Here is a 12,467-nt window from a genome sequence, read left to right as displayed (position 1 = left end):
TCAGCAATATAAGGAAAGTAACAAAATACGCAAAAAGGAAATAAGAGTGGCTAAATTAGAAACTGAAAAACTAGTAGCAAAGGAAAGCAAAGCGAATCCCAAAAAAATCTTTAAATACATTAATAGCAAGAGATTAAAGAAGGAGAGTATAGGCCCTTTAAAAGACAAGTTGGGAGTCTTAAGCAAAAATTATAATGACATAGCGGACACACTAAATGAGTTTTTTCAACATTATTTACTAGAGAGGACCCAATTCAGGGACTAACACATAATCTCAATAATGAGAATATCCCACTGATAGGTACTTATTTATGCGAGGAAGTAGTCTGTGACCGATTAAAACATTTAAAGATTAATAAATCACCAGGTCCCGATGGTATTCACCCAAGGGTTCTAATGGAGCTTCACTCTGAACTTGCAAAACCGCTAGTTTTGATCTTTAAGGATTCAGTAATATCAGGTATGGTTCCCAAAGACTGGCGTATAGCGGAAGTAGTGCCTATATTCAAAAAGGGAAGTAAAGCTGAACCAGGTAATTATAGACCAGTTAGTCTTACATCAATAGTGGGGAAAGTATTGGAAGGTATTCTAAGAGATAGTATTCAGAAGTTCCTTGAAGTCAATAAGGTAATTAAAAGGAATCAACATGGGTTTATGAAGGACAGATCCTGTCAAACCAATTTACTTGGCTTTTATGAAACAGTAAGCGCAAACCTAGATCAGGGTAAAGAGGTCGATGTAATCTTTTTTTTTTTTTAATATTAAATTTTTATTGAATTTTCACACAGATTACATAAATATGTATATGCGAATTGGTATAAACAATCTGGATGAGGGTAAAGAGACATACATAAAACAAAACTAATAAAGACATTAAAGACATTGGGGGGGGGGGGGGGGGGGGAGTACAAATCAGGGGTATCATAATGCAACAATGAGAATACAGTAGAGTGTAAAGCAATAGGTCTACTTCACTTTAACCCGTTAATGTCTGGAATGAACTAGGGGAGCGAAGCACGGAGAGGTCTGGAGTAGAAATCGAGGCCCAAGGGGCACCTATCTGGCCCGAACCCTCCCTGTATAGGGACCATTTAATCCATTTCTTGCTAATAGAGGTATTTCCTGAGGAATACTTGGCCTGTGCTGTTTCGAAAACATAATGTTGATGGACTTTATTTTCTATCATAGAAATATTGGGGACAGTTGCTGATTTCCATTTGGAGGCGATGGCGGCTTTAGAGGCTATAAGGATATGGCCTAATAGGTATCTATCTCCGCTGGACATTTCCTTCCCATAGTAATGGAAAAGCGCCAAGAGAGGTTCGGGCAAAAGTACCACTCCCAGTACGTGGGAAATAAGTAGAAACACTTCCCTCCATAGCGCCCGAATTATTGGGCACAGCCAAAATATATGTAGGATATCTCCCACCATCCCGCAGTTTCTCCAGCAACCAGCGGAGACATCTGGCCAGATTTTGTGCAGGCGATCTGGCGTTAGATATACCCTATGGACCAATTTGTAATACATTTCACAATGATTCACGCATTTAGAAATTCTAAAACAAGATTTAAAGATATCTCTCCATACATCTTCAGTGAAGGTTGCAGGGAGATCTCTTTCCCATTTGGTCTGTGCAGGGAAAACTCCATGATGGGCCTCTGTCACAAGATATTGGTACCATCGTGATATGCCTCCTCTGTTGCCGCTGGGTGTAAGAAGTGACATCAGTAGTTTAGGGAAATCAGTATGTGGAACTCGATTTGGCAAGCAACTTTGAAGCCAATGTCGCAGTTGTAGATATTTATGGAAGTCCTGTTTGGGAATCTGAAACTGTTCTTGGAGCAGGGAGAAGGAAACTAAGGTGCCGTCCTGGAGGACATCCTTTAGGGTAGTGAGGCCTAAGTCCTGCCAATGGTATAATTGCATGTCTGGTATCAGTAGGGCTATAGTGTGGAGGGACAATTGGGGGGAGGGGATAGCACCAGGAGGGAGAGATTTAATTACTTCTTTCCATGCCATCAGAGTTGTGTGTACTGCTGGACATTCAGCAACTCTGGTTGGAACTGAGTTGGTGGGCAACCACAACAAATCCGATAGTGTGAAGGGGGATATCGCGTCTCGCTCCAGGGATACCCATGGTTTAGACTTGCTCTGAGTGAACCAGTCTTTAGCCTGTGTAAGTAAACAAGCGATATGGTGTCTCTCTAGATCTGGATACGCAACACCCCCGTTCCCTTTAGGTGCCGTCAATGTGGATTTCGCTATTTTCGGCTTCGAGCCTCCCCATATATATTTAGTCAAAAGCCGATTGAATCTGTTACAAACATCTTTGGGGAAAGCTCTTGGGATGGTGCGAAACAGGTACATCAACTTTGGCAAAAGGACCATCTTTGCCGCCGCCACCCGTCCGACCCAGGAGACCTCCTGCATCATCCAGTCTTTAATCATCAATTCAAATATGCGATAAAGAGGGTCATAGTTGCATCCTATTAAGTCTCGCCCCCTAGATATATGAACACCCAGATATTTAAGTGACCTAAGTTGCCACGCATACTTATAATCATTCTTTAGACGACTAAGAGTGCTGTCGGATATATTCAAAGGAAGGGCCTCGGTCTTAGTAGTGTTTAGCTTGTAATAGGAAACCGCTGCATATGAGTCTAATATAGAATGTAGATGGGGTAAGGACGCCTCAGGCTCTCTAAGACACACCAGAATATCATCCGCAAAAAGACAGATTTTATGCGGCATCCCCCCCACTTCTGGGCCTATAATTGAATCTGACATCCTAATTTGTTCCGCCAGAGGCTCCACCGCTAGCACAAAAATCAGGGGTGATAGTGGGCAGCCCTGCCGGGTCCCATTAGTAATATTAAATATGGAGGAGTTGTACCCATTGGTGAAAACCGAAGCCGAGGGTGAGGAGTACAATGCCAATATAGAATCAAGTATTCTACCCTCAAATCCAAAATGACCCAGGGTAACCCTTAGGTAGTCCCAATGGATCCTATCGAATGCTTTTTCTGCATCCAGAGATAGAAGCAGGAGAGGTTCGTTCCGGGCCTGGCAGCGGTCAATTAAGTTAATAACTCTACGTGTGTTATCCGATGCTTGTCTGCCCAGAACAAACCCCACCTGGTCTGAGTTAATCAAACTTGGCAGGAGAGGGGCGATCCTATTTGCCACCATCTTGGCGAACAATTTAAGATCAGTGTTCAGTAATGCTATAGGGCGGTAGTTTTGAACCACTGTAGGGGATTTTCCTGGTTTAGGGATGGTGACTATTCTGGCCTCCAACATCTCTCTCGGGAAGCATTTGGAACCAGAGGCTTCATTATATACTGATAATAAGAGTGGAGCAAGGGTTAGTTTGAATGTTTTGTAGAAGTTGGAGGGATACCCATCTGGGCCAGGGGCCTTATTTATTGGACAGGAATCTATGGCTGCTATGACTTCGTCAATTAACCAGGGGGCGCTAAGGGAGTCACGGGTCTGGGCGTCTATAGTGGGGAGCGATAGCCCATCTAAAAAACCTTTGATGTCTGCTAACGTGGGTTGGGGGGTGTCAGGGTCATCCTTGAGGTTATACAGCTGCGAGTAGTATTCAGCAAACGCGTTCGCTATCTCGACCGGATCAGTTACTTTGACTCCTGAAGATGTGTGGACAGCATGAATGCGTTCTTTGGCTCTGCGTCCTCTTAATTTGCGCGCCAATAACTTTCCTGCTCTATTACCAAGCCTATAATAATTTTGATTTAGCCGCTGCAGGTTGCGATGTACTTCGGTTAAGGCAAAAGCGTTTACCTTGTCTCGAGCAGTAAGGAGTTGCTTATAAAGAGATTTATTGTCGGGGTTTATTTTATGTGCCGTTTCCAACCGCGCAGCCTCTCTGTCGGCTGATTCATGTCTCCTCCTGTATTCGCGCTTAAGTCTAGCTGCGATTTGGATTGCAGAGCCTCTAATCACGGCCTTCAGGGAACACCAATGGGTAAAAACAGACGTGTCTCCGGGGCAATTGGTGGTCAAATATAGGTCCAGAGATTGCTGAATGGCCTGGTGAGCCTCAGGGTGAGCCAACAGGTGCTGGCCCATTCTCCAGGGGCCGTGGGGAACCACCCTCTTACTAATATCCCAAACAACAATGATCGGAGAGTGGTCAGACCAAGACATAGGTAATATGTCTATTTTGCTAATAGTCGCTAATGTCCATCTATCCGCTAATGCTAAGTCTATACGAGAGTATGAACTATGGACATGGGAATAAAAAGTGTAATCTCGTTCTCGTGGGTGTTTAGCCCTCCAGACATCGTACAGCGCGTACTCAGCCAGCAGTTGGCTAAATTTGCCTGAGGGGTCCTGAGGCGGGCTGTTACGGAGGGCCCGGGTCGGACGGGAGCGGTCAGCAACAGGATCCAGTACCATATTGAAGTCCCCTAAAATCAAAAGGGCTCCCTTCATACGTTCTAAGGAATGGGATTTGTTTGGTGTTAGGCGCATAACAGGAGACCAAGGTAGTCTCTACATTATCCAATTTACCCACTAAGATTAAATATCTCCCGTCTGGGTCTTCATATTTATCGGACAGAACAAACGAGCAATGTTGTGCTATAAGGAGAGCCACACCAGCTTTCTTGGCGGGCCCATTTGCCATGTAACAGAGGGGGTAACGTGTGTTAGTAAATGAGGGGGGATTTTGGCTCTGGAAGTGTGTCTCTTGCACCGCCACCACATGTGCTTTAAGTTTATAAAAACAATTTAGGGCAACTCTTCGTTTGTGAGGGGAATTGAGCCCTTTGGCATTGATAGAAACTATGTTAACCATAGTCCCTTACAAAAAGAGCTAAAAGTTCCGATGACCAATTTCCGTGCTTAAGCTGATATACCTGATAGGGGAAGGGAAACATTTCCAGGGGTGGGAGGACAGACAGACAAAAAACTAAAAAAACAAAACTGAATTGATCTCCCTTGAGATCATAACCAGTCGCCATGATAAGGCGGCTGTGTAGGCTAAGGGGGGGGTTAGTGGCGTAGCGCCTACCCGTTGCCATATTTTATACTGCATTCTATACTGAACACATAAACGAAACATAAACAGAAACATAATCATCCCTGCAATATTAAGGCATATAGGGACTTATGCATGTAAATAGAACCTGAGGAACAAACATTACTTAACAAATACTGTCCAGTCCGTACACAAGGCTCACAGACTGGCACCGTCGCCAGAAGCATCGTTAGGATCTCTCCAGCAACTCATCCTTTACCTCGAATTCCAATACCCATAGCTGGAGAGTCATTAGTGTCATTACGTTACCGAAATAGCCTCTGCGGACGGTGTTCGACTCCGAGCATGCCACCTCACTTCACCGCGGACCAGTCCTGCTGAAGTCGACGGGGTGAGGAGTCCGCTGAGGGTTCCGCAATGTTCCAGGATTTGAGCAACTTTGCTCCTTCATCCGCAGTAGAAATAGAGACAGTGGAGCCATCTCGATGAATCAGTAGCTTGGTGGGGAAGCCCCAGCGGTAAGGGATATCCGCCTTCCTGAGAGCTGCCGTAATGGGGTGAAAGGAGCGCCGTTTATAAAGAGTAGCTGCTGACAAGTCCCCGAAAAGCTGAAGTCCCTTAAGGGCTGAAGAGTTGTCCGACGTCGGTCTTGATGCTTTCTGTAGTGCCTCCTTTACGTGAAAGTAGTGCATTTTCATCAGGACATCTCTAGGCGCGTCTCCTGGGGCCGCTCTCGCCTTTGGCAGTCTGTGTATTCGGTCAATAATAAAATCTGCCGAAGGGGACTGGGGTAATAGAGCTTTGAATAGGGCCACAGCGTAATCGTGTAGACTGCTATGTGACACAGATTCGGGGACTCCCCGCAATTTAAGGTTGCTGCGTCGTGATCTGTCCTCCAGCTCTGTGACTTTGTCTCACAAAAGCTTCACCTCTGCTTCCAAGGCGTCATGGGAGTCTAGTAGGCCGTTATGGGACCCCACGACCTCTTCCATTTTATTTTCCAAATGATCAGTACGTCCCCCTAGGTCATCTATGGATTGTTGACACGCTGTTAAAGTGGTACGGAACTCCGCTGCCACTTCGTCTTTAAAGCGAGATAGAAGGAGTTTCATAGTGCCCACAGTCAGAGCATCTCCATCTTCAACTTTATCCAGGTTTGTAGCGGCTATGGAAGCACGCGGAGGTATCTCCCGAGAGGGGGGAGTTTGCGATACTGTTTCTGTAACAGAGGATCCAGTGGGTTTAGGGCCCGGCAACTTAGGGGATGACTTGAAAAATGAAAGCTGCTGCGTGGGCTTAGACGGCTTACTGCGTCTGGACGGCATGCTAAGGCCAGGGTAGGAGAGCTCGGCAGTTCTGATCACGTAAGATATGGAAGGTTGAGGCTCCGCTGTCTCTGGTATCACCAGGATGTCATGTAGATATTGGCAAGGGTAGGGGGTACTGCTCCCTTTACATTGGCATGAGCAAGGCTTGCAATGCTATGTAACTAGCCATCCTCTTCTTTGTGCCTATGTGTCGTTGGGGGGGACTTCTATCCCGCACTCCAGGTCGCCCAGGTACACTAAGGGTCAGGACGCTATTTGCAGAGGATCAGGATAAAGCCCAGTTCCACCCGGACAGATAATACTACCTTGCCGAGGGAAGGTTCTTGGTGGCACCAGGTGTAGGGCCAGGAGTATGGCACTGCGCCGTGCTTCCCGAGCACTCTCTGCACAGCTCCAGGATCTAATATGAGAGACCTGTGGGTCGCATGTCTTCGCTTCTCCCTCCTGCTCCCTCCAATGGGCCATCCGCAGCCGTGGGTGTATCCGCAGAGGGGTCGGGGACACACAGGCTCTCCCAGTATCCACGGGTACTTTCGGTGTGCACTGATGAGGTGAGTGAGGGGAGGACTTCGTCTATCGCTTAATGGGGACCCGCACCCCTGAGTACGTCCCAGCGTCTCCAGAGCATAGATGACTGAGAGCGCTCCTTTTCTTTTGTTCTGGCCGCACACTTTCTGATAAGCAGGGGGGGGAGGGGGGAGTCCCGTCCGGAGCAGTGCGCCGCTGGTAGCTGGTAAAGGGACCCGGCACCAAGGGGGGGAGACGAACAGCCACTTCTATGGAGTGGACCCTTCTATCCGCTCACCTCCAGGGCCGCCAGATGTCTCCTCCGAGCCTCCGCCTTCCCGCTTCCCGTTCTCCTGTCTCCAAGATGGCCGCCACTCGTGTCCCGTCGTGCGCTTCACGGCTTCTGTCTGAGCCTGGGTCTCCTCCCGCCGGCCAGCGGGGACCTCCGGTGAGTCCTCTGAGACGCCCTTGCAAGGGGTGTGATGGTAGCCGGTCCGTCGATCGTTCCGGGCAGGCCGATCTCTCAGCTGGGGTGCCGTGTGAAAATTTAGGCCCCGGCTTCTGGGTGTTGAGTAGGCCGCAATCCGCGGGAGCCAGGAAACCGGCTCCCCGATTCCGCAGCTCGTACTCGCCACCTGTAGTAGCACTCTAGGGATATGATCCAGTGGATTTGGATCAATTAGGATAGGGTGAGGCTGTGATATTATGATTTAACTCTCAGGTCCCTGAGAGCTCACTAAAAACGCAGCCTGCTCATACAGCCTCCAGGCCACGCCCCGATGTAATCTTTTTAGATTTTGCCAAAGCGTTCGACACTGTACCACACGTGAGACTTATCTACAAGCTACAAGAATCAGGGCTAGGAAGCACAGTATGCACTTGGGTCAAAAACTGGTTAGATAATAGGGAGCAGCGCGTTGTGGTTAATGGATCTTTTTCAACTTGGACTGAAGTGCTAAGTGGTGTGCCGCAAGGCTCAGTATTAGGACCGCTATTGTTCAATATTTTCATTAACAGAAGGTCTAGAGAGCATGGTGTCAATTTTTGCAGATGATACCAAATTGTGTAAAGTTATAAATGCGGTGGGGGATGCTGAGTCGCTTCAGAATGACTTAGTTAAATTAGAAGCATGGGCAGCGAAATGGAGAATGCGCTTCAATACAGACAAGTGTAAGGTAATGCACTGTGGTAACAAGAACAAAAATAACACCTACCTACTAAATGGGGTAAAATTAGGGGATTCTGTACTGGAAAAGGACTTAGGTGTCCTCATAGCTAGCAAACTAAGCAGTAGTACCCAAAGTAGGACTGCAGCAAAGAAGGCTAATAAGATATTAGCATGCATAAAACGGGGAATTGATGCTAGGGACGAGAGTATTATACTCCCGTTATATAAATCACTTGTGAGGCCACACCTTGAATACTGTGTACAATTCTGGGCACCTTACTACAAAAAGGATATCCTGGAGCTAGAAAAGGTTCAAAGGCGGGCGACCAAACTAATTAAGGGTATGGAGATGCTGGAATACGAGGAAAGGCTTGCAAGACTAGGCATGTTTACACTGGAAAAGAGGAGATTAAGAGGGAACATGATCAACATTTACAAATATATAAGGGGACATTATACAGATCTTGCGCAGGACCTGTTTTTGGTTAGATCAACACAGAGAACTCGTGGACACTCGCTCAGGTTAGAGGAGAGGAGATTCCGCACAATACGGCGTAAAGGCTTTTTTACGGTAAGGACGATACGTGTTTGGAATTCCCTGCCTGAGGGAGTTGTAATGGCAGACTCAGTCAACACCTTTAAGAATGGGTTAGATAAATTCCTAATGGATAAGGATATCCAGGGTTACGGGGCATAGTTACGCACTATGGTTATTATAAGGTAAAACGTAACGGCAGTCATCAACTTCAGTCAAAATTTTCTACAAAATAATCGTGCATAGGAGACCACAAATAGGTTGAACTCGATTGACAATTGTCTTTTTTGAACCTTAGATACTATGTTACTATGTTACTATATATCCCTTGCCACTATGTCATATACTATACAATCTAAATTGCAGTGTAAAAATAAAGCGGCCAGTATTTACCCTGCACAGAAACAATATAACCCACCCAAATCTAACAAATTTGCTGCTGCGATCAGGTCTAAATTACCCCCATTGTGTCCAGCTTTGAATCTGGCCCGGGATCACAATGAGATATGGTAGAGTTGTCATTGTCAAAATTAGACATTTCATTTAAGCCTGCCTGGATGTTAAAACTACAACCTTTTCATATTTCTTTTCTGACTAGATTCAGTGGGGGAGATTCAAATGTTTGAAAAGTCAGTTGGGAGTCTGTTTTTCTTTTTCATCCACTAGGGGTCACTGGAGTACTCTTGGGATATGGACGGCTTTAGCAGAACAGGGCACTGAATATTTAAATTTAGTAACTCTCCTCCCCTCCATATTCCCAGAGTACCTCAGTGTTTTTTTCTGTGCTCATAGTAGCAACAGGCACGAGTGTTAGCTCTGCAGCACTTTATACTTATTTTATTTTTTATTTTATTTTTTCTAAACTTTTTTACACATCCCTTCTCCCCTTACCAAAAGGCGTGGGTCCGGGATAGTGAAAGCTGCTACAAGCAGCTGCTGGCGTGTCGGCCCTCACTACAGAGCACCCTCACAGCCAAGTGCAGATCATCCTGCAGGCACGGCTGGATGGAGCTTGCAGAAGAAACCCCGTCATAGCCCCTCACCACAGGCGTCCAGGTATGTTGGGGGACGGGGCGGTCAGCTCACGCTGCCGCCCCGCTGTGTGTGGAACAGGTAACTGTGCGCGCCAGTGCTCCCTGATAACTGCCACCCGCCGCCGCTGGTTGTGTACAGCGTCCCGCCAGAGCCGCCCGCCGCCGCTACACACACGCCGCTAAAACACAGCACCGGCTCCCGGCACCCGCTCCCCGGCAACCGATACAATGTAAGTCCACAGCCGCTGCGTCCCGCCGCTATACAGCGCGCTCCCCGGCTCCCTGCACCAGATCTCCGGACACTGTATAACGGTACACGGAGCACAGGGGGGGAGGGGGGGGAACGAGTCTCCTCACAGCAGCGCGGCTGCAAATGGGGGGAGATACCATAGGAAAGGCTACTGGCTTGTGGTATAATTACATAGGCTATTAAGCCTATGTTAACAGGGTTGTTGTTTTTTTTTTAAAACATGTTGGTTACAGGTTATAGACTTTACATAGGGGTTTTAACCTGAACTGTGATTTTTAGTGTAAGCATGGCGGCCATTTTAACCATGCTTCCTGTTCAATCCTGTTTCTCTTTCAGTTTGGAAGATCCTGCCCTACATCTCTACTCCACCGGATGGCGCAGGGGTGTTAGTGGGAATTTGGGATCAGGTTTCATATAGTACTGGCTACGTGCACTGCACTTCAGCCATAGATATATAGACACACCTTAGTAACAATTTTACTGAGTCGTGCAAGTTGTCTGTCTTTGTATATTGTATTGTCTGTCTGCATAATAAGTAAGGCACCAGCAAAAACTAAAAAGCAGTTTCACTGCAATGTCTGTAAGAGTGTGTTACCGGATGGATCTACCACATGTACAGTATGTTTTGTGAATTCAGCTACAAATACAATTTCCGCTCCGGTTTCAAAGCTGGTTTCATCCCCGGAACCTCCATGGGCAAGCAGATGTAATGGCTGGGTTGCAATCAGAATTGGCCGCCGCTCTACACGAGCGGGAAGCGGCAAGATCTGAGTCTCGGGTGAGACCGCCAGCACTACCGGAGGGGTCTCAGCCTTGCCAAAGGTCCAAGTCCACTTTGGGTAGACGGGATAAATTTAATTTGTCTTATGATTTACCAGTTTCTGCTATGTTGCATTCTGACGATTCTATGCCAGACCTCACTGCGCAAGATGAGGGTGAGCAGGCCGAATTAGACCAGCAGTCAGATAGTGAAGATTTTGACAGCCCAGGCATTGATAATCTCATCAGGGCAGTGCGTCAGTCTCTGAAGCTTACAGAGACTGAGGAGCCTCTGACAAATTATGAAATCTTATTTACTAAACGACAGAGATCTCCAATGTGTTTTCCTGTTTCGGAATCTCTTTAATAAGATGTTAGTAGAAACACAGAAGAATCCGGATATACCTCGCCGATTTAAGTCTAGTTACCCGTTTCCAGAGTCTGTGACATCTACATGTGAGAATCCGCCAATGGTGGATTCGTCTGTGTCAAAACTTACAAAAAAATTAACCATACCAGTACCAACGGCTACTACGCTTAAAGACCCTTCAGACCGTAAAATAGAAGCTATGCTAAAGTCCATGTATATAGCAGCAGGAGTGTTGCTTAGACCTGGGTTGGTTGGAATTTGGGTAACTAAGGCGCTAATGGTATGGATAACAGAACTCAAGTCTGGCCTACATGACGATCACCTTATACTTCTCGCTGATCAAATCTGTGAAGCTGCTGAGTATCTATGTACAGCTTCTACTGATGTCTGTCAGCTAACTTCTCGTCTTTCATCATCGCTAGTTACGGCACGACGAGCGTTCTGGCTGCGATCTTGGCAAGCAAAGGTTAAGAGAGGTATAGAGGCGTTACCTTACGGTGGCGAGAAGTTGTTTGGCCTGAATTGGACAAATGTATTTCTGAGGCCACGGGAGGGAAGTCCGTTTTCCTACCATTGCCTCCAACGGTACCTAGACGTAAATACTCTGGCCCGGCATTCAAATCCTTTAGACCTCAGCCCTTTCGAGGCCGTGGTAGAGGAACAGCCACGCCTGGTAGACGAGGTCGAGGACGTGGTTTTCAACAAACCAACACCAGTCGTCAGGACGCTAAGGTCACCGACAAGCCAGTGGCATGACGGGCTCCCAGCCCATCTCGGATCTCCAGTTGTGGGAGCACGCCTTCAGACGTTCCATTTGGCGTGGTTCCAGACATCCACAGATGGGTGGATCCGCAATTTAGTGTTAAAAGGTTACAAGATAGAGTTTGACTGTCTCCCGCCACTGCGGTTTTTCAAGACAGGACTGCCTCTCTCGGACGACAAGAGGGCGGTTCTGCTAATTGCCATTCAGTCCCTGTTGGATTCAGCAGTTTTGATTCCGGTCCCTGTACACCAACAAGGTCAGGGTTATTATTCCAGTCTGTTTGTACCAAAGCCGGATGGCTCGGTCAGGCCAATATTGAACTTAATGGGCCTCAATCAGTACGTCACTTACTACAGATTCAAGATGTAATCCCTGCGGTCAGTAATTGCAGGTTTAGAGCCACAGGAATTCATGATTGCGCTGGATCTCAAGGATGCGTACTTACACATTCCGATTTGGCCACCTCATCAGAGGTTCTAGCGTTTTGCGATAGGTCAGAACCATTACCAGTTTCAGGCTCTACCGTTTGGTCTCTCGTCAGCGCCTCGGGTATTCACCAAAGTGATGTCTGTGATGATAGCTCATCTCAGATCCCTGGGAGTGATAATAGTTCCGTACTTGGACGATCTGCTCATCAAAGCTCCGTCTCAACAGATGCTCCTCCAACATGCGTTGCTAACGTACAATGTACTAGTTCAGCACGGTTGGATTGTCAACTTAAAGAAATCACATCTGATTCCGTCTCAA

At 47.0% G+C, this 12,467-nt stretch overlaps 1 protein-coding gene across 7 annotated transcripts in view; it reads left to right on the top strand.

Annotated features, from left to right (window-relative positions):
- Window positions 1-12,467, top strand: part of RNF213 (ring finger protein 213) — a 680,515-nt gene that overhangs the window by 269,180 nt on the left and 398,868 nt on the right. The gene's annotated exons all lie outside the window — the stretch shown is intronic.

This window comes from Pseudophryne corroboree, chromosome 6 (genome assembly GCF_028390025.1).
Source record: "Pseudophryne corroboree isolate aPseCor3 chromosome 6, aPseCor3.hap2, whole genome shotgun sequence".
Classification (NCBI taxonomy): Eukaryota; Metazoa; Chordata; class Amphibia; order Anura; family Myobatrachidae; genus Pseudophryne; species Pseudophryne corroboree.
This window is presented reverse-complemented; position numbering and strand designations above follow the sequence as displayed.